This window comes from Lissotriton helveticus, chromosome 7, assembly GCF_964261635.1.
Source record: "Lissotriton helveticus chromosome 7, aLisHel1.1, whole genome shotgun sequence".
Classification (NCBI taxonomy): Eukaryota; Metazoa; Chordata; class Amphibia; order Caudata; family Salamandridae; genus Lissotriton; species Lissotriton helveticus.
In genome coordinates, this window is record NC_136068.1 from 1,289,702,014 (window position 1) to 1,289,723,830 (window position 21,817).

The 21,817-nt window shown below is 46.1% G+C and overlaps 1 protein-coding gene across 2 annotated transcripts in view; it reads left to right on the top strand.

Annotated features, from left to right (window-relative positions):
- The window catches only part of MYO15B (myosin XVB), an 810,836-nt gene that overhangs the window by 368,418 nt on the left and 420,601 nt on the right, over positions 1-21,817 (top strand). The gene's annotated exons all lie outside the window — the stretch shown is intronic.

Consider the following 21,817-nt stretch of genomic DNA (forward strand, 5'->3'; position numbering starts at 1 on the left):
TCTCAGTAGCGGTTTGTGGTCGGTCCGTAATTGAAATCTGGTGCCCCACAGGAATTGTCGAAAGCGCGTGGTGGCCCACACCACCGCCAGCATCTCCTTTTCTATCACACTGTATTTCCTTTCTGTCTCACTCAGTGTGCGCGAGGCGAAGCAGATCGTTTCCAACTGTCCTTGCCCTCGGTCTTGCATGAGGACTGCACCCAGTCCCTTGTCGCTGGCATCTGTGGTGAGGACGGTTTTACCTTGAGGGTCGAACCCTTGAAGGGGTATAGCTCCAGCCACTTCCTTTTTGATGATCTCGAATTCCCTTTGTGTGTCTTCTGACCACTTGAATTCCGTGTTCTCTTTCGTTAGCTGTCTCATGTAATGAGTCTTTGAGGCAAAGTGCTGCACAAATTTTCCGTAATACTCTGCCATCCCCAGGAATGACCTGACCTCTTCCTTGGTGGTGGGGGATGGTGCCTCACAAATCGCTCTGACATTATCTGCTTTGGGAGTTACACCTTGCGCTCCTATCTCATGCCCCAGGTAGGTTACCGAGTTCATCCCTATTCTGCATTTGGACCGTTCGGCCGTGAGTCCTTTCCCTTCTAGGATCTTCAAAACTTCTGCCAACTTCCTGTCGTGGTCTGGTATGTCTCTGCCCATCACCAAGATGTCATCTTGGAAGTATTGGACTTCCTTAATGTCCTTGAATAATTGGTGCATCATCTTCTGGAACACCGCCGCTGCTGAAGCTAAGCCGAATGGCATCCTGCGGAATTGATAGCACCCAAACGGGGTGATGAAAGATGTTAGTTTGCGGCTGTCCGGATGCAGAGCTATTTGATGGTATGCAGAGGTCAAGTCTATGGTTGAGTACCACTTAATCCCCCTGGTGCTGGCCAGCATCTCCTCTATCCTGGGCAAGGGGAATCTTTCCACCACAATGTTTTTATTCAGTTCTCTCAGGTCAACGCACAACCGGACCCTTCCGTTGGGTTTCTTAACCACTACCAGGGGCGCCAGCCACTCGGCGCACGTGATGGGTTCTATGATCCCCTTTTTTTCCAGGTCTTGGAGTTCTGCTCTTACAGCGTCTCTCACTGCCAACGGGACATTCCTAGCCTTGTGGGCCACCGGGACAGCGTCCTCCTTCAGGATGATCTTGTGGGCGAATTTTTCCAGCTTCCCTACTGTGCCCCCGAATACCTTGGGATATTCGCTCCTCCATTTGTCCAGACTCGGCCCTGCCACCTGGTCCGTCAGAAGTATTTGCTCCTTGCCACCCGGGTCCAGCTTGATTCCTAGGTCGCCTTGATCCAGCCAACCCAAGACCGACGGCCCTCTCTCCAATACATAGAGTTTACAGTGTGCCGACCGGCCTCGGAATTCGAAGGTCAAGGGTCTGAATCCCGCCATGGGAATGCGATCTCCGTTGTACGTGACTGGGCGGATGTCTAGCTTTTCTAGCTCTGGGCCGAGACGTGGTGCAAATTTCTCCTCCCATACTGCTCTCTGGATGATGGTGAAGGGTGATCCAGTATCTGCCACCACGTTGATCTTGACACCGCCTATAGCCATCTCCAAAACCGGTTTCATCGTGCGTCTACCTTCTCTGTCTAGGACTTTGCCCTCCGTGCTTAGTACCTGGTCCTCAATGTAAATCACAGTGACTTCTTCTGGCTCTGAATCATCGTCCGGATCGTCGTTGCCTTGACCCACACATCTCACCATGCTCTTGGAGGCCTTCTTTCTGCAAACTTTCTCGTAGTGGCCGATTATTCCGCAGAATGCGCACTTGGCGCGGAACGCGGGGCACTTCCGATCGTGCGCCTCGTGCGACCAGCTCCCACACCTGTAGCATGACTTCCTGTTGCTACCTGCTTGTTTACTTGACGTGCTCGTGCTGCTTTGCCACTTGTTGGGCTCTCTTTCCGTTGGTTTCCTGTTTTGATACTCTCTGCGAGGCCTCTCGTCATCTACTTTGTTCACCATTGTGCTGGACGCCATATCTTTTTTCGTCACTTCAGCACATCGACGTGCTAATTCCGCTCTTTTCACGATGACCAACACCTCCTTCAGTGTGGTGTCTCCACTAGCCCATAGCTTGTCCTGCACATTCGTGCACGTGGTATGCATCACCACCTGGTCCTTGATGAATTCCTCTTCCCAGTTGGCGTACCTGCACGTGGCTGCCAGCCGTTTCAGCGCCGCCACGTACTCCTCCACTGTTTCTCCTTGCCTCTGCTTCCTCTGTTGGAAATTAAACCTATCCACCGACACGCACACCGCCGGTCTGAAGTGTTCATTGAGGTCTTCGAGCGCATGTGCGTATACATCGTCGTCTGTGGATGCTCTCTGTTTCGGGACCAAGCTCTTGTAAATCCGGAGACCTTCTGGGCCTAAGTTCAGTAGCAAAATGCGTTTCTTCCTCCGGGGTTTGAACACTTCCTCATTCTCATCTTCTAGTACACCTATGAAATTGTCGATGTATTCTCTCCAGTCCTCCCACTTCATGAGGGGTTCTCCTGGGCGAGGTAGGAACTGTACCGGAGCCATCGCGTAACCTGCTTGCGCGCTCATCTTCTCGCTCTTCACTGCGGGTAGTGTTCTTACTTGGCTGCGGGGACCCCCTGGTGTGTCGTCTTGTTCTTCTCCACTTGCTGGGGTTCGGGGACTGTCCGTGTCGGCCCCCTCGGCTCCTTGTGAACCCTCCAGCGCGTGTTCACTGGGTCTGCTGTTCGCTGCGTGGGTCGGTGCCCTTCTCCTGCCTTATTTCTTGGTTGCCAGGGCTTGTCCTCCCTTTTTTTTTTTCCTTCCTCTGCGCCACACCCTCCGGTGTGCCGGGCTCTGCCGCACTCTTTGGGGTACCTGTTATCCTGCACCAGGTGGTCCTGCTCCTCTGTACCTTGTGGGGTGGTCCCAAAGCTTCTGGTGCTTGCTTGTCGCCTGGGGCTGAGTCAGTGGTCCTGCCTTGCTGGGGGGTCTTCAATCCCACCCTCGTCGCCACTGTGAAGATGCAGGCATACACTAAGGATGACTCTGAAGCCTGGCTGGGGTAATTACTTCTTTATTGATTATATGTGTCTCACACCCAAAGAGCGCCGAGCCTCTGCTCCGGCGCCGCTGCTCCCGCTGTGGTTTCGCGCTCTCCGCGCTCTGCCACGCCCCCTACATCCGCAGCCAATCCTGGCCGCCTGCACGTCACGTCCGCCGACGTGCCGTGCATCAACTAGACCGTCTCTACACCCTATCCGAAGACTTTTGGAGTCAGGGCAGCACGGCAGGTATAAGGCTGAAAGCTAACTCGATGGTGCTCGGAGTCAAAGCAGCGTGGGGAGGGAAAGAGGCGCGGCTTACGAGTGGGATGAAGCAGTCAGCTGAAGATGGACGATTCAATTCAAACTAGATGCCAGCATGAATCAGGCTCTAGTGACGACCTCGGCGCACACAGAAATGAAGATGGGGAAGGTCTAGTCAGATGATGCACAACGACATGCACACGTTTGAAAAGAGTAGAATGTAAACAGCGTGCAAATAGTTAGAAGGACAGGGAAGAAAGACTTAGACGCTCAAGTGAGCATATTGTGTATATTAGTTATATAAAAGGAACAACAGTGGTACATTGAAGGTAAAAGTAAGTCATGCATAATAACATTTTCGTGTTGAGATCACTTAAATACAATTTTGTGGAATATACACTGATTCAAGGCCTTGAGAGAGATAGAGAAGGCGGGGTACGACATTCATCTTTATTGCGTTTATTCGGCCTTTCCATGTTATATATCCGGAGCTCCATTTTTTAAAATCGGTTTTGAGCTGTCGCAGCAAGGGGGGGAAATTAGCCTTATAGAGAGATGTGTAAGTTTGGGGGTAATTGTAAGGTCCAGGTAGGTAATTTCTTTGCGTGGACATCGGAACGGCGAAGTTTCCTCGATCGCTGCCATCATTTCTTGGGGCATTGTCAGGTTAAGTAAGAAGGATTTGGAAAGATTAACTTTAAACCCCGCTACTCATTCAAAATGATTAAGTTTGACATGTATAGCCGGCAGGGAAGCACTAGGGTCAGTGATGGGTAGCAATACATCATCCACGAAGAGTGAAATTTTGTGTTCATTTGGTCCAGATCTGATGCCACTGATCTCTGGATTAGATCATATCCGCACTGTGAGTTGTTCGATACAGAGAGCGAAGAGCATGGGAGATAGGGGACAGCCCTGCCTTGTGACTCGTGATAGATCGAAAAAGTCTGAGGCAACTTCATTTACTAGAACTCGGGATCTATGGGAGGGGTAGTTAGCTTTCAACATTCCCAGGAAGGCCTCACCAAACCCGAAGCGGCGTAGGGTGCACATTAAGAAGGGCATATCGACCTGGTTGAAGGCCTTCTCTGCATCTAATGATAAAAGGGCCACTGGGATACGTTTCTTCTAAACTTTATCAATTAGGTGCATTGTCCTGCCTAAGTTATCTTGGGTCTGGCATCCCTTGATAAAACCCGATTGGTCGGGGTGAATTAGTGTAGGTAAAATATCTACTAGTCTGCTGGCCAATATCTTGGAGTATAGTTTGGCGGCCAGATTCACTAGTGCTATGGGCCTGTATGAGGCACATAATTGGGGATCTTTCCCTGCCTTGGGGATTTTAGTGATTAACTCTTCCCCCATGGATGGAGATACTTGTTGGGTAGTTGCTATTTAGTTAAAGAGATCTCGCAGATGGGGAGTTAGCTCAGCTGCAGATGTTCTGTAGAATTGGGCATTCAGTCCTTGAGGCCCTGGGGCTTTCAGGAGTTTGAGGCTGTCTATTGCCTTCTGGACTTCTTCCCTCGTAATAAGTGTGCTAAGGTCATCATTATTGGCAGGGGAGACCTGTGGGAGCTTAGTGAGTCCAGGTAATGAGCTTGGTCCTGTTCTATGAAGAGATCTGCTGCATAGAGTGAGCAGTAAAAATCACGGAAGGCCCTTGCTTTCCCTCCCTCGCTAAGGTGTGTGGTGACCTTGTCGTCGACTATTTGTTTAACGCATTCTTTTTCTTGTTTCACTCTAAGTTGTCCCATGATAGCCCCGGGACTGGAGGCTCATAAAGTTTTTTTCCTGACCCATTGGTATATATTGCCTGGAGTTTTCCTTTCAGTGCAGTTACTTTCCGTAGAGTTTGTATGGACGGGGTGTCCTTGTGCGCCCTTTCCTCATCTCGCAACTCCCCCTCTAATGAGAGCCATTCCTCTGTCTGTCGCTTTTTCAAAGTGATAGCTAGCGTGGTGCATTTCCCCCTTCTTACTGCCTTAAAGGTGCCCCAATTATTCAAGTGAGAGGGGTCTGTGGGGTCGTTGATAGCGAAGAAGTCTTTAATCGACTTCCTCAAGTCATCACAGAGAAGCCTATCTCTGCTAAGAATTTGGGGAAAATACCACCTAGCAAGTTTAGAGTGTGTGCCGGCCAGTTGATCAGGATTTCTAGTGGGGCATGATCCAAGAGAAATATCTGGTGTATTTGAGCACTCAAGATCGTCTGCTGGAGTGCTTGGCTGGTGAAGATATGGTTAATCCTAGAGTAAGATCTGTGGGAGTGAGAGAACAAGGAGTAATCTTGTGTTGAGGGATTGAGGGCCCTCCTTGTATCGATCAGTCCCCTGCATTGTAAAGAGGATTTGAGAGACTTACTAAAGACTCCCCCAGTTGTCCGCTGTGGGTGGGTAGTGTCTACTGTAGTGTCCCATATGAGATTAAAATCTCCCAATAAGATTATGTCCCTCGTGGCAAAGCCCTCCAGAGGAGATAAAAATGTGAGGAGAAATTTCGACTGACCGGCATTGGGACCATAGACCGTGGCTATGGTACATGGTCGTCCCATCAATATCCCTCTGACCATAAGGAACCTCCCAGCTTTGTCAGTTTTGGTGTTGTGAGGCTGAAAGTGAATCGAGGAGTGAAATAGGAGGGCGACGCAGTTCTGTTTAGTAGTGTTCAAAGTGCGGAAAATTAGTGGGTAGCTTTTGTGTTTCAGGCGGAGGTCTTCCCCTTTCCCTAGGTGGGTTTCTTGTAATGCTACTATACGGACATGATGGTCCCATAGGAATTTCCACAAACGTTGCCTCTTGTTAGGGGAGTTGAGACCCCTTGCATTCCATGAAAAACAATTAACTACTATTTAAATAGTGATGTGTAGCACCTTTGTTAATGCAAGCATTCTATTGATTCGGTCCGGTCAAAAGTCCCCCGATCCCTAATCCACCCCTAACACCCCCAGCCATCCAGTCAAATATGCCACATTCTAGGTACCACAGTGAAAACAATTAAACAAAACATAAGCAATAACTTTTAGTTGAGAAGTCCCCAAAGCGATAGAAAAGCTTCATTCTTGGTGACTCAATGGGCGTGTTCATTCCCGCTCCTAGACCCCCGCTTGCATGTATATTTGGACACTAGTTTTCTAGAACAGTTATTCCTTTGAGACAGAATGAGCCGAGGACAAAGAGAGAAAAAACAAACTTGTATCTCAGTCTGAGGAAATAGAGATACTCCCCTCTATTTTGTCTTATACCCTAGGATCTCAGGTACAAGGAGACTCTTTCACTATGTGGCCTCTCTCTCAGGGTGGTATCTTTCCTTGAACAGCAGGTTAGAGGGAGCCAATCACCACAGTACTGGGTTGGAGTTCCAACACTTGTCAATGCTTCGTCGTCTTGCCACCCCTCTTGGGCGTCTGTCAGGGGCCCGATGAGCACTGCTCCGTCGCCTGCTCCACGGGTTCTCTCCCTGAGGTTGATGCCTGCTGCTGTGGTGTTTTCTCGAGGCCGATCAGGGCCGCCACCCCCTCCACCTCCATAAAGTGGTGTTTTTTGTTGCCAAAGGGAAAGGCTATGCCAAAAGGGTAAGTCCATCGGTATTTAATCTGGTGATCCCTTAGTGCCACTGTAATCGGACTGAACTGTTGCCTGCATGCCAGTTTGGCTTGGGTCACATCTTGGAAGAATGAGCACTTTGCACCCTGAAAGTTTACCATATCGCTGCTCCTGACTTTCCGGAGGACCAGTACCTTAGTTTTAAAGGAGCTCAATTTGGCCAGAATGTCTCTTGGGCATCTATTTTCCCCTTGCAGCCGTGGGCCCACCCTGTGTACTCGTTCCAGCTGCACCTCTGGACAGTCGTCTCCCAGGACACTGGAGAAGAGACCCACCATGAACGTTTCCAGGTCTGTCCCTTTGCTTCCTTCTTTCAGGCCCCTCGCTCTTATATTGTGTCAGCTGGAGCGGTTTTCTAAAGCTTCGCATTTTACCATGGTGGAGTCCACGGTGCAGGAACCGAACGAGTCTACGTCTGCTTGAAGCCCCACTAGTTTCGTTCACATCTCTGCCCTGAATGCGTTGAACGAGGCGCCGATGTTGGCCTTGATGTCTTCTCTGAGTTCCCTCTTGAACACCCTCAGTGTCGCCAGCAGATCTTCCCAGGTGAGCGCCATCCCGCTGCCACGTAAGCTTCCCCTTCTTTCTCCACCCTGGGCTCAGTTGGAGCAAAATAGCTGGAGACTCTGTTAGTTTGAGTCTTTTTCGGTGGCCACAGGCCTCGGTCAATGCAGTGCAGTCCCCCAAAGAGTTTGTGCATTAGACTAGGTCAGTCTAATCTGGGGCATGGTGGGCTACTCTCCGTCAGCTCGGGGCCTCTGCCTCGATGAGGCCTCAGGTAGCTACTTGCTTTGGCTTAGGTAAGTACATTTAAGAGATCCCCAGCTATTTGCTTGCTTGCTCTTTGCAAGCAGGCAGTCACATTCCCTTTTGCAGGGCACACGCCTCTTGGGCAAGTCCTTTCTCTCTATAGAATCAGCCACAGGTTGGGGGTCTCACAAGGTATTTTGGACCTGTCTGGCGCTATTTTAAAGTCAGGCATCTTTGGTATACCTCATGAGGGATGCCTCTAGTGCCTTCGTTTCCCCGCTGGGGCCCAGGTTGTAGAGGAGGGATATTACCCAGGAGCTTCCCATCCTCCGCTGCTTTATTGGCACGCTCCCACCTGGGTGTTGGGCTGCTCGTTGGCCCTTCCTCCGACATGTCCCTGTGGAGCGATAGGGTGTCTGCCCATCTCACTGAGAGTCGAATCTAGCCTCCTCTCCGCCTCGCCATCCATTATTTCGACCCCGGGGGGGCTATGCTGCATGCTGGGTCCATCTCAGTGAGTTTGTCCGTGGTCCAGGGGAGGCGGCTCCGCCGAGTCGATGAACACCTGGCCGGTAACACTGCCATTTTGAGTCTTTCTCCGTGCCGCAGGCCGGCTCGTATCAGACCCTTAAAAGCTCTCCTTCAGCTACTTGGCAGTCTTTTTCATGTCCTCTTGTCACGGCGCGCCCCACTCTAGGATTTTCGCGGTGTTTCACTTGCCGGGTGGACCAAATTCCACAGGGCTCTGAGCTTAGGCGATCGGAGTCACGTCCTCTTGGTCATGATGGTTGGCCATGCCCCCTCCACCCATTTTTACAAAAGTACTGGTGGCTGTGGATGCTTCATTGCAGTGGAGAGGAGGCAATGTATTTTCAACTTTGGCTGGCTGGTTCTGGACAGGACCTGCAGGAACGTCTTTCATTCTCCACCGGATTGTGGATATTCAGGAAACGATTCAAAGTTTTCTGACTAGCTCTTATCCCAGTTCTGCGGGGTCTGGATCTGCTTGGCCTCATGTATCCTGTTGCTGGCATATGCTAGATGGCAGATAGCTGCCCTTCAGTGGTACCTGCAGTTAAAATGCCATCAGGATCAGGAGAGCCTCTTGAAATGAAATTAGGCTTTAATAGAGTGCTACGTATGCCCGGAGGTGTCTAGACGCTACCTTCAGAACTATGGAATTCATATAAGATTAGCTTGGACTCACCCTCTAAAAAGCCAAGTCTTCAGACCTTTTCTGAAGTTTAACAGATTGATTTCTTATTTAAGGTTGAGCTTGGACAGCTCGCATGCGCTGCTCTGCGGGGCATGTAGTATTGAGTTAAGGATGTGAAGCTCCGCCCACTCTCTGCCCATATTTTTAATTGCCGTGTCTTGTTGTACTTCTTAAATGCTGACTTCTGATTCCTTCATCACCTTGTTAGTCCCTCCTTAGTACCTTGTCTTCATTTGAAACCTCCCATGACGACTGGCCCTTTTACTTCTGATGTTACACTGTACGTCTTATTTAGTCAGTATGCACTATTTACTTTAATGAGTTTTACCCTACTGCAGCTAGGACATGGTTTCCTTACACCCAGTGTTCCATGCGCACTTTCACTTTCCCGATTTTTGCATTCAGTGTGTCATGCGCGCTTTCACTTTCCCGACTTTTGCATCGTTTGGTCACCTGAAGCCTGTGTTTTGGATGCTTTTATGACGAAGCAGTTTGAATTCACACTGCCACATCTCACGGGGCTTGCACGTATGATATGAGATGCCTTGCTTAAAGGGCAAGGGCGGATTTCAGTCACAACTGTACTAGATTTCAATAGGCAGCAATCAGTACTAGGGTCACCATAAGACCTCAAGTCACCATAACATAATTTTTGCAAACATTTTACAAAGCATTATTTTCAGGTGCGTTCGTCCAGTTGGTTTATTTGAACTGAACCAAGAAGACGGCATCTTCCAGAAAGTACTGTTTAAGTGTATCACTTTAATACTTGAATTGAGCAACACACGTCTGGTTTTCTTCGTGCGAAAAACAAACATCTCTGCCTTGTGGTGGCTTATCTGAGTCCCTCAAGCTGCAATTAAGAGTGGACTGTTTGCATAGCTAGGGCCCTTAAGTACGTTAATGCCAGATCCGGTAAATGAACGTGCTTTCAATATGATATAATTTGTTAAACGTGCAACAACAACAAAGCATTGAAGGCAGTAGGACCAGCCAAAGAATTGTGCCCTGAGGTCAAAGTCAAACATTGACACACACATTGTTGTCCCAGAATCCCACTGGTTCCTAGGAAGGGAAACGACCAGGCTGGCAAGTGAAATAAATATTAAATTTTCGTAGTCCTCTGTCCATTTCTTGTCTGTATCTTTTGACATTGATGTTTTCATACCATATGGTACTGGTTCGCCTGAAGTAAGTTAGAACTGGATCCATGCAAGGGAGAGGGATGTCTTATGAAACTTTTCATAGAAGGCCTCATTTTTCCAATCCCGAAAGTAGCTGCTGGGTTGAGCCACTATCTTCAATCCTGAAAAATACCACATCTCATAACTCTTAGGTTGTCTCTTTCTTGCTCTCTATTTACATCTGTCTCCCTTTCCTTCTGAGTTTCTCCTCTCTCTATGATACGTTTCTTCATTTTCATTTTATGTTTTCTCACAAATCCCTCACAACTCCTGTGTGCAGCTTGCCAACCTCATTTTCCTCACTCTTGACTCCTCTGATTTTCTTCTTTCTCCGTTTCCATTTGTACAGCTTTCTCTTTGCTTTTTTAAAATTTCTGCCTTATGGGCATTTCTGTTTTCCACTATCTTGCTTTGTCTCACAGCTGTGATGTATTATGTGTATCTTCTTTCCATCTTCGTCTTCTACATCTCTTGGTCTCTCACTCTCTCTCACTTTCTTTCTTATTCTTTCTCTTACATCCATTTTCACTCAGCAACCAGCATGCTTCCTTTTTGTTTTCTCTATCTCTTTTTTCAGGTCACCATTTCTCTCTCTTTCACATTCCCTTTGTGTCTGTCACTCACTTTTCTATTTCTGTCTCAAACCTACCTCCATCTATCACTTGCTCATACCTCCTAATCTCTCTCACATATTGATGAATTCTTTCTTTCTCTGAGTCTCTGTTTTTCACTCTTGCAGACCCTTATTTTTTTACTCTTTTTTCTTCACCCTCTTGTTTTATTTTTATATATTTATTTCTTACTCTGTTGCTCTGTCTCTTTTGCTCACTCTTCAATATTTACAATTCACATTTCTCCTTGTGCAGCTTCGTTGCATTGTTTTCCTTGCCTTCTTGGTCTGTTTTCTTTTCTCCCCATTTCCTCACTTTCAGTCTGACGGTCCCTATGTCTAAGACTTCCTTAGCCGTGTATTTCCTCAATTGCAATTGCTCCTCTCCCATTGTCTTGCTTGCCTTTCACAGTTTCTCTTTCCCTCACCCCTTTGACTCCTTTGCTTTATTTCTTTCTCTGTCCCTTTCTATCTTTCACTTTTTCTTTGTTTTGTTCGCACAATTTTACCTCATCCACACTTCGTGTTTTTCACTGCTCTGTCTGCTTTTGTGTCCCAGGTGACTTTTTCCTCAAGCCAGAAACTTTTTCATCTCTCTCTTGTTCTCTTTCTTTCATATGTGTGTTGTTTGTCAACAGCTCCCTGTTTTCTAAACCTGTCGTGCTCTCTCACTTTCTTTCACTCATATCCCTCTTGCTCTCTGTCTTTCAACTCACATTGTTCTATTTTTAGTTCGAGACTGGGCGGTGCATGCGCTGTCGTGAGGCATGCAGTACTGGAGTATGGACTTGACACTCTGCCCATTTTTGTAATTGGCTTGTGTCTTTGTCTTTTCTAAACGCTTTCTTGCGATTCATTATTAGGCTTGTTAGTCCCGCCTTCTCTGCATTTGTTACCTCTCATAACGACTGGACCTTTTACTTGTGTTGTTACATGATCTGCTTTATCTTGGCTGTGAGCACTATTTTATTAAATGATTTGGCCCTATTCCACTTACTAACTCGCAGCACGCCACCCTCTTTTATTTTATGTACTATTGGCAGGTGCACATGTGATTTTTTAATTTTTTTATTTTAGTGGTGCGGCCCGCTTTAAGTATAGCTTTGCACTTATTTATTTATTTATTTACTTCTTATTTTTATTTACTACCGCCCATGCGTCACTTTCACATTCATGAAGGCCACTTGCCCTTCTTTAGACAAGCTGCGTCTAAAGAAAGGTGTGCGGCCAACATTAAAGTGAAAGCGCAGCATGGACGCTTTTACCAAAAAAAAAAAAACATCTGTTTGTCAAATTGACAAACAGGAGCTTTTTTTGGTCAAAGCCCCCATGCAGCGGTTTCACTTTGCTGTCGACCACGGCCCTTTCTTTAGATGTGGCTTGTCTAAAGAAAGGGGTGTGGCCTTCATGAATGTGAAAGCACCATATGGGCGCTACTGATGCAATAGGTCTCGCATTTGCGAGAGTTTAAGCTATTACATTGCCAATAGCTTAAACTCTTGTCAATGCGAGACCTATTGCATTGCTAATGCCTATTTAGATTTGTTGGTAGGGAATTCCAAAGTCTAGTTGTGGTGTGAGTGAAGTTGTTGCCCCAGCCCCCCACCACCATTTGACTTTACACAATCTGGGAGTGACAAAGTTCCCGCAGTCCGCTGACCTGAGTGGTCTAGCCAGGGCATAAGGCTTCAAATAGTGTGACATTTGCAGTGGACCTAGTCCATGCAATGATTTAAAAGCTATGCATAAGGCTTTGAATTGAATACGCTTAGCAACTGGCAGCCACTGCAGTTGGATCAGGGTCTTGAAGGCGGAATCAAGTCTCGTAATGCCCAGAAGAACTTGAGCCACTGCATTTTGTGCCATCTGGAGCTTAAGGATACTTCGCTTATTTGCACCAGTAAATAATGCCTTACAGTAGTCTAGCCTGGATGCAATTTGTGCAGTGACCACTGTTTTTCTCACATCAAAAAGGATAAAAGGAAATACCTTCCTCAGAACTTTGAGAATAAAGAAGCAAGTAGAATTGGCTGAGGTAAAGATCTTCCACCCTGTTCATCCAGATGCCCATTGTGCATGAACCTCTCTAACTCTTTGGTGGGCCATACTTCAGCCCTCTGTAGGTCTGGCTGTGGTGGTAACAGATGCTCCCTCACTGTGCTAGGGTATCTATCTGGGCAACATTACGCCACCAGGCCTTTGGTCGGCATCGTAGCAATTCTTGCACATAAATGTGACCCCGCTAGTTGTGTCCATTATACCATGAAGGCTTTTCTCCCTTTCTGGGAGCAACATTCAGATTCTGTCAGACAACACCATGCACACCCATTATATTAACAGACAGGCTCAATCAACAAGAGGGCTGATGCCTTAACCATCTCTCACTGAGGTCCATGTGTGGGACCTGCCCCTTGAAGTAACAGAGGTGATTCTTTCCATATTTGGGTTTTCATTCATGGATTGCTTAACTACGGCCTAGAACAGGAAATATCCTTAGTTTTGTGCCATCCACTTCCTTATGATTGGTTCCCTGGGAGATGTCTGCAGGTTCAGCTAGTGTCAATGCCTACAGTACGTTCTGCCCTCATCCTGTTTCTGTCAAAAATCCTGCAGAAAGTGTGTTGAGCACAGCTGATTACAAATGCCCCAGTCAGGTACGCCGGTCTTTTGGCACTCAGCACTTTGCCATCCCTTCCTCTCCCATGCAGAGTGGACCTGATCTCAAAGCAGGACGGTTACATAACAGACTTTATCTTGGCAGCCAGGAAGTCTACTAGCAAAACTATATATGCAGATTGCTGGACTAAGTTCATTCAGTCAGAACGCATCATACCTATTAATTCTCATCTTTCCAACATCTTGCGATTTGCGTCATCAATTGCTAAGCAGGGTCTGTTGGTGGCAATAATTCATATCATATTGTTGGAGAACTTCACTCCCTGTCAGTTGTCACCCTTTCTCATATTTTCTACCCAGGTAACTTGGTTATTGGCACCTGTCTATCCTTCTCAAACAAGGTGGTTTCTGCCTTGCATTTGGCCCAGTCTATTACATCTTCATCTTTCCTTCCTCCTCCACCTCCAACCAAAGAGGAGGAGTGATCACAATGACTGGACGCTATACCTGCATGGTCTTCCTATATTGCAGTGGTGACTTCCATCCCCATATAGAGAGGGCAAGAGAATAGATGCCTCCAATAAAAGAGTTTCCTTTATGGCTGCCATATCAATTCCAGCAGCGAACACCATGGCCCTCAAAAGCAGATATGATTGCCAGACTGGTCAGATGTAGCTCCCTACATTGAACTTCTACAAGGACAAGAAGCGGAAAGCTAAGGCAATTTTCCATGAAGGGTGGAAGGCTTGGGTTGCTCCTATAGATGTGGCAAACCTTGTGTTTTGGCACATAGTTTTGGGTTGCTACTCTTCATATACAGGGTTGGCTAAGAGCAACATCTTTCAGATCAAAAGTTCAAAGTTGCATACTTGATATGCCCTTTTGATGGTGACCCCTGTTTGGGAAACATACTCAGAATATAAACACTAAAACAGACATGGCCAAATCTCTAGGTATCTTACAATATTGATGTTCCCAGCCTTTTCGCAGCACCAGAGCAAAGAGTACTACATACCGCAAGGGATATCAGAGTAATAGTTACCAACCATACCAGGCACTGTGGACCCAATACTGTCAGTACTACTAGAGTCAACAGCAGTAACCATCCTATAGAATACAACCATCTGTATCCTGCAACACGCAATAATATAAGCAAAGGGGATGTACCTACCCAAAATCACAAGAGGCAGACTTTTGCCACTGATGAACTCTTGGCCGAAATGGTGGAAGGGTATTGGCCTATGGGTCATGATGGGTGCAAATAACATTGTATAGATGGTTATTGTGTCTCATCCACTTTGGAGACACAGTGAGATTTCTCCAGTGTCGCCCACAGTCACCGCTGCCCAAAGGTCTGTGCTTACTGAAGACAAAATCCTCCTCATGCTAATGAGCCCAGCTTCAAAGCATCAGCCAAATGTAGGCTTGTAAAGGAGATTTTTTCTAATCAAGAAGGAAAGATCAGATAAATGGAGACCCATCCTAGATCTACATCAGACCATAGTCTTACTGAGAAAATAATATTTCCAAATAGTCACTCAGCAGCAACTGTTGCAGCTGGTAAATTAGAGAGAGAACTTTTGGCATCCTTGGTACTTCAAAATGCCAACTTTCGCATTCCAGCTTATTGCAAATGGAACTTATTAAGGTGCGAGGTGACAGGTCACCATTACCAATTCACAGAGACCCATTATGGCCTCACATCACCTTTGAAACTATTCACAAATTGTATGACACCAGTAGCAGGGCGCCTTCTGTGTTTGGGTCACTGTGATACCCATACCTCAACATTTGGTTGATCATTCAGGGTAGCCATGACACACTCAGTAAGCAAGCTGTTCCAAAAATTAGGGCTTACACTTGTGAGGAAAGTGGTTCATTATATTGTGTGGTTATGTGACCTCACTGTGTAAGAAAGGCACAATTCCATATCAGGACCAGTCAGGTTTATTGGTAAAAACATAGATGAGTCCTGGGTAGCTGTGGCTCAGGGCAGTCAGGCTTTTCACAGGAAGAAGTGTAAAGCAATAACAAGTACCAACACACTTAAATAAGAAGGAAATACAATACAATAAAAATCCTACACTAATTTATAAAAATAGATTGCATTTTTATCTTTAAATGGACATCTCAATGACAAACATCCACTGGAGGGCTACAGAGTTATGAATTTCAAGAACAAGACAATAAATTGAAGCTTTCTCTTAGCGTAATAAATCATTGTACTTTATCCCGACTCGCAGTTTTAGGATTAGCCAAAACAAGTAACTTAAAAACGGCTATAAGAGTACTCTTGTGGGAACCAACTTCAAAAGGGAGACGGTCACAGGGACCAGTAAGCCCCAGTTGAACAGTTATCTAGCAGTTAAAACAGTCTACAGTCCGGTTCTATGGTCTATGGGCGAACCACTATGGAAATCAATGGAGTGGTCTCGATGCAAGGGATGCAGAATGCTTGAGATGCTCAAGGATGCTGAGCCAGTGTTGGCAGTCTCCCTGTGGCTACCCCTTGATCAACGAACAAGGAGGGGCAACTTTGGACTCAGGGGGGTCTATATCCCAAGAGTCTGAAAGACGTCCAGCACAAAACCAGTTTCTAGTTACAGCAAAACCAGTAGTTCTCCTTAACTTGCAGTAAATTCCGTGTTGGGTGACCAAACTGCACTCTGATGACACTTTCGGGTACAGCAGATTCGGATGTTATTTTTGAGGGTCTACCTTGGTGTCCTGCAGCAATCAGACTTCTTGGTGCTGTACTCTCAGAGGAGTTGCTTTCTCACCTTTTATGTTCCTGTGGCTGTAACAGGGAGTCAGGTAACTGACTCTTGGAGTTGCCTTCTCGGATTGGTGTCACTACAACGCATGCTTTTACCACGCATGCCTTTACAACGCGGTTTTTACCACGCAGTCCATTACAACGCATAATGCTTTTAGGCGCTGGATAGTGAATTATTTAATTTACTATTCCAACTCCAGTCCCCGTGGATAGCAGGGAAGGTGTTGGATAGTATATTAAATACATTCCCTATCCTAGAGCGCCCCCCAGCGCAATGCGTTGTAATGGTTTGCGTGGTAAAAGTTGCGATGTAATGGTAGTGCGTTGTAAAAAATTTGTTGTAACCGTGCCACACCGCCTTCTCTGTATGGGGCTCAGAGCCAACTTTTCCACGAGCGGGACATCACATGCACAGTCCTTTCTTTGCTAGCCCCCGGTGTAAGCAGGTGCAGTCCAGTCTTTGATGCAGCCTCTCTTTGCTGTGTCCAACGAACAGCAGGAAAGTAATTTGGTCCTCTATCTAGTACCGACATGATCTGAGGTCTGGGTGCAAGGGGTGCCACTTTTATGGCATTATTGTGCCCTGGGGGGATGTGGCGACTACTAGACAAGGTGCTACCAGGTACTAGTGAAGACTTCCTGAAAAATGTGGCTTCTAACTGGCCCAGAATGCAACATTCTACTTAACCCCAACAAAGCAGAACCCTTTTCTTGGGTTATTTAGCTCCCTAGCTCATCGGAACTACCTGGTGGCTACACGACCATGGAAAAAACAGTTTGGCCATGACTTCTCCCTCCATATCCAAAAAGCCAGCCTGTCTGCTAAAACAAAAGAGCAACCCCTCTTGTGTATGACTACCATTTCCCCCTTAATGGCAGCTCCCCTTTTGAAGCTTGCCTTTCAGGCTCACACCCTGTTTGGCCCGCCTGTCAGTACAAGGTAACACCTCTACCATTGACAGGCCTTTTGTGTTCCTTCCTGGGAGTCATTCTCTATTCCCCCAGGTGGGCAGAAGGCTGTCTTGAGGACAGCAGCTTGTGTTCACCATAAATGATCACTGGAGACTTTAGGCACCAAAGTGTCAACTTTCTAAAATTGCTATTTGTGCAACATTTACATTAAATTCGACTTGAGCAACTTGTTGGGTTTATTACAGAGATTCTTAATACCTCGAAGTATCATGGTTAGTAGCCCCATTCAGCAGTTAGCACTGCTGAGTTGTCAGCATGTAACTCTGTACTTGCCAACGGGGCTACTAGCCTTTCCATAGTAAAATCAACAATGCAGGATTTTTATTGTCAAGACATGTAAAGTTACTAGAACACATATACCAATTTTTAATATACAGCACCCTACCATAAGTTTCAATAGGCCTGCCTTAGGGGTGATGTGTATATATACTAAAAGGGTAGGTCTGGAATTTGTCATTAGTTTAAATAATAAAGTCAAGTTAGCAGTCCGGAACTGAGGCTATGAGTCTTGCTTTGCTTTGTCACACTCGTGGTGGCAGAATAACTGCTGCAGTCCATGAGGGACACATTAACTTACAGGCCCTGGGTACCCCTGGTACCACCTCTGGGAACTTATAAATAAGTTAACTTATGCCAATTGTGGGTGAGCCAAATAAACTTAGATCTTTTGAAGGGTCTGAGCACTGGCACTGAGGCCTTTTGGTCAGGACTCAATACGCCTACAGAGTCGAAAAACCAGCAGCATCAGCCTAAAAACATGAGCGCAGTCATACAAAAGAGATGCATTTCCTTACAACATTCAAAAATCAACGCTGCACCCATACCTCAAAATGCATTTCCTTGAGACACCATTAGACACACAGGAGATGAAGACATATCCCTCCCAAGACAGTCATGTGAGTCTGTCAGCCTTGACAAGTATGATCTAAAAGCAACTAGTTTGTCAAGATACACTTGGTGAAAAGACTACTAGGAATGATATCATCTTATATATGCCTCAAACGGTTTTGCCAATAACAAATGCTTCCGAAACAGCACAAACTGCACAAGGAAGGGACGCAAATATCTGGCTTATTCAATTATCAAATTAAAATAATTGCAACCGTGAAAAAGGCTGTCCTGTGGTGGACATCAACAAAGAACACAGGAGTGGGCCTGTTGTATCTTCCACCCCAAACAGACTTTGTTCACCACAGATGCCTCAATGCAAGGATGTGAGGCAGATCTTCGAGCGGTAACAGCCAAAGGCAGTGGCCTACATAGGAAACAAAAGTGCACATCAGTGTGCTGGAACTGAGAGCTCTTATGTGAAGACTTCAGTCCTTTCTATTGCAATGACACCATTCATAGGTGTTGGTCAGAACGGGCAGCACTGGATGGATGTTTTACATCAGCACAGCCGCGGTCCGTGCAGGTAAGAGCGGTGGGGCTGGGTTGGGGGGGGGGGGATTCAACAGACAACCTCGAGTGAAAATTAAATAAATAATTAGTTTTCCCTCCTTGCCGTCTGTTGAAATACCCCCCACCCCCAACCGACCCTACCGCTCTTACCAGCACTGGCCGCAGCTGTATCTACAAACAGGGACTCACAAGATCTCTAGTACTGTCACTGAAGGCTCAACACCTGTGACATTGGGTTATAAAATACAAGATATTTCTAAAGACTGAACATCTACCAGGAGCAGATAAAGACCAAATGGACAACCTCAGCCGCACATTGCAGAGATGCCACAAATAGGAAAGCAATAACACTCTACTGAGAAGAGTGTTCCATAGAAAACCAAGATTAAACCTGTTTGCAACAGGGGAATGCGAGTTCAATGCAAGCAGGTACCCATAGCCAGAATTATGGGGAAAAGTGTTTGTGATTGCATGGTCAGGGACTTATGTCTGCACTTTGTGGTATGTCCTCTGTTATAGACAGTCACTGCACACTCCACCATGAGTATGGCAGCATCATTTTCTCTCTATGCAGGAGTGCCATTTACTAACATCTGCCAAGCAGCTACCTGGAAGAATCGCCATCCCTTCCCTCAACCCTACTGTTCGGATGCTGGAGCAGACAGCAATACAGTGCTGGGAAGAGCAATGCTCCATTATTTTTTCAATTATTAACGGACCACCTGCAAACTGATGGTACTGCTTGCTATTCTGAATCAAGAATGTGAATCTATGAAGGATTCTTTGCTGGAGGGGAAAAAATGGCATATCTGTACCTAAAGTTCTCCAGCATTTAAATTTTTCATAGATTCCCATGTGGCCCTCCCTCCTCACATGTGGCCTTCCCTCCTCCCCAAATAGAGGCTCTCTTCTTGTTAACTTCTGCTTTTTACACTTGTGCTGGAAATCTGAGGTGAGCTGGCCTCTGGGAGGGGTGGCAGCCATCGCATTCATCTAATTTACAGGATTTCAGGTCTTTCAGAACGAGGTAACTGCGCTGCTCGAGTGATAATGTTTTAAAGCCTTTCAAGACAACTATACTCTCATACTGCTACTGTAAGGTTATGGTGGCTCTCCCACCTTCGCCACAGGGAATTATTCAGTCACGTGCATCTCATCTCCGAAAGGTACCAATGCTCTATAGTTACAGGTGAGTAACTTTTTTCATCCAAACTGGGCATCCTCTCTATGCCAGTATTGGCCTTGGACCCCACGTCTGCTGCTGGGTAAATACAAAGCGGGCTCACAAAAAGCAGTTTTTGCTCCTTTTTTAAACAGAGTTTTATGCAAATTCTGCAACTATTGATATGATAACCTCCTGGTTGTAATAATCTTGATTAATCTCTGAAAGGTCCCTCTTTATCAACGAGGACGTGCTTTTTAATTATAAAACTGTCCTAGGTGGTGTTAGCAGAGGACTGTTATGGTTTACATTAGATGCTTTTGGAGTCCCACCCCCATTATTATGCGCCATACAGTCAACATATTCCGGGACCTGGGCTATGGGGAGACTGGGACGGGCGCTCAGCGTGTGAACAAATTGACACAAATTAGGACCTGAAACAAAATGTGTACCCCTGCTTTTTAGACTGTGTAACTCCATTTTTGGTGCCGAAGTCAGCAAAGGTAAATCGTTTCCACCTAAACTAGTCTCATAGCTTATTCAAGCCCTTCAGTACGTTGATCATACGCTGATTTTGAGATATCACCGGTGTAAGTCTCCCAAGAGCATTGTAGCAGTGAGAGGCTTAATATCTCACCAGCAATTTAGTCATGAACATCAGCAACACTCACATCCTGATTTCTGGAAGGTGGCGGAACACCCCTGTTGAATGTTCCCTGGGCTGAAGGGGAGGTACAGGATAGTCTAACTGAAACTATTAAACGCTGGACGGAAGGCACAAGTCCCATATTGCAACTCTCAAAAATAAACTTCCTTCACTGTCATATTCTTTCAGGTGTTGCATGCATAGCTAGTAAGCCCTGCACCACCTCTATTCTAAACTTGATAGACCTAAGCCTTTGCACCGTTGCTCTACAGGCTTGAGACCCACTCTAACAAAATAGTAAAGAGCCTGGATTGGTTGCATTGCACAACCTTCAGAAATCTATATGGGCACTCATTTCCAACATCCTTGGCACAGATAAACCTGCAGTTTGCTTTGCTAAATCAGGCCTTTGCGTTGGATTCTCTTTTTGTGAATTTGATGAATAGGGCTAAACACTGAAATAATATACATAAAGCACTATTGTGGAATACATTCACCGGTCACAATGGAGTCACCAATGCCTGGTGATCGGCCATGTTAGATAAGGCTTCGAGTTCTCCAGATGTTGGTGTTGTTGGGACGGTGGCTTTACTTGCACTGCTTTAGGGCGGGTAACGTGCGTTCATCTTGTGGATCATTTAAAGCAGACCACACTGATCTTGTTGGTAAAAATCTGCCTGGATGTCTATAGCTCTTAGCAAGATGTAAACGAGCACAGGCATTTGCATGTCTCCATAAACCGCCATATAGGGCATAAAGTTACTATGAAGAGACTGCTGGAAGTCCTTTCCCTACAAGTAGGGTCCTACAGACTTTGCTCTTAAAAATTGAGTCTCTATCCCATATACTCCCTACCTCCCCGATCGGTTAATGCAGGTATTCGTCATGCAATTCTTCTGTAATATTATGTCTGAACAAGAAAAACAATTAGAATTGTGTTAATGTGGCTAAAGTTTCAGTCATTGTGATAACGGTTTAGATGCAAGTATGTTTGTTTTTCAGTATGTACATCACATTTTTTACATTTTCTTTTACGTCTGACGTTAGGCAAGGCTTTTTGAACTCACTAAAATTACATGTAGAGTATACTTGTAGCTGCTTTCAGCTGGTCCTTTTCATCCATTGGTCTCTTGCTGTGCCATTTATTTTTTCATCTGTCTACTGCAGCATACAGCATGGGGCAGTGGGTCAGCCAATATCAGCCATTGGCTAATTTCAGAATGAATGACCGAATTCTGCACTTCTACAAGCAGCACACCCACACACAAAGCAGTTCCCTTCACAAAGAGCATCACCACGACAAGCAGTTGCCTCCACAAGGAGCACATCCACCACAAAGTATTTCCCTTCAGTGACAGGGAATACTAAGATAGTGAGTACTTTTTGAGACCAAACATTTGTTTTGCTTTTAGCCAATTTTTTCTACATTGGCAGGGCCTGGTAGAGGTTGCAACAATAACATTTACAAAGACCGTTGCAAAACAAAACAAGCACTGACAAAGCCAAAAGATTAGACGGCAATGCCTGTTCATTTGACTTTGCAAGCACCTGGCAGGATGTAATTGGAATTTAACAATAAATTTACTTTCTCCACAA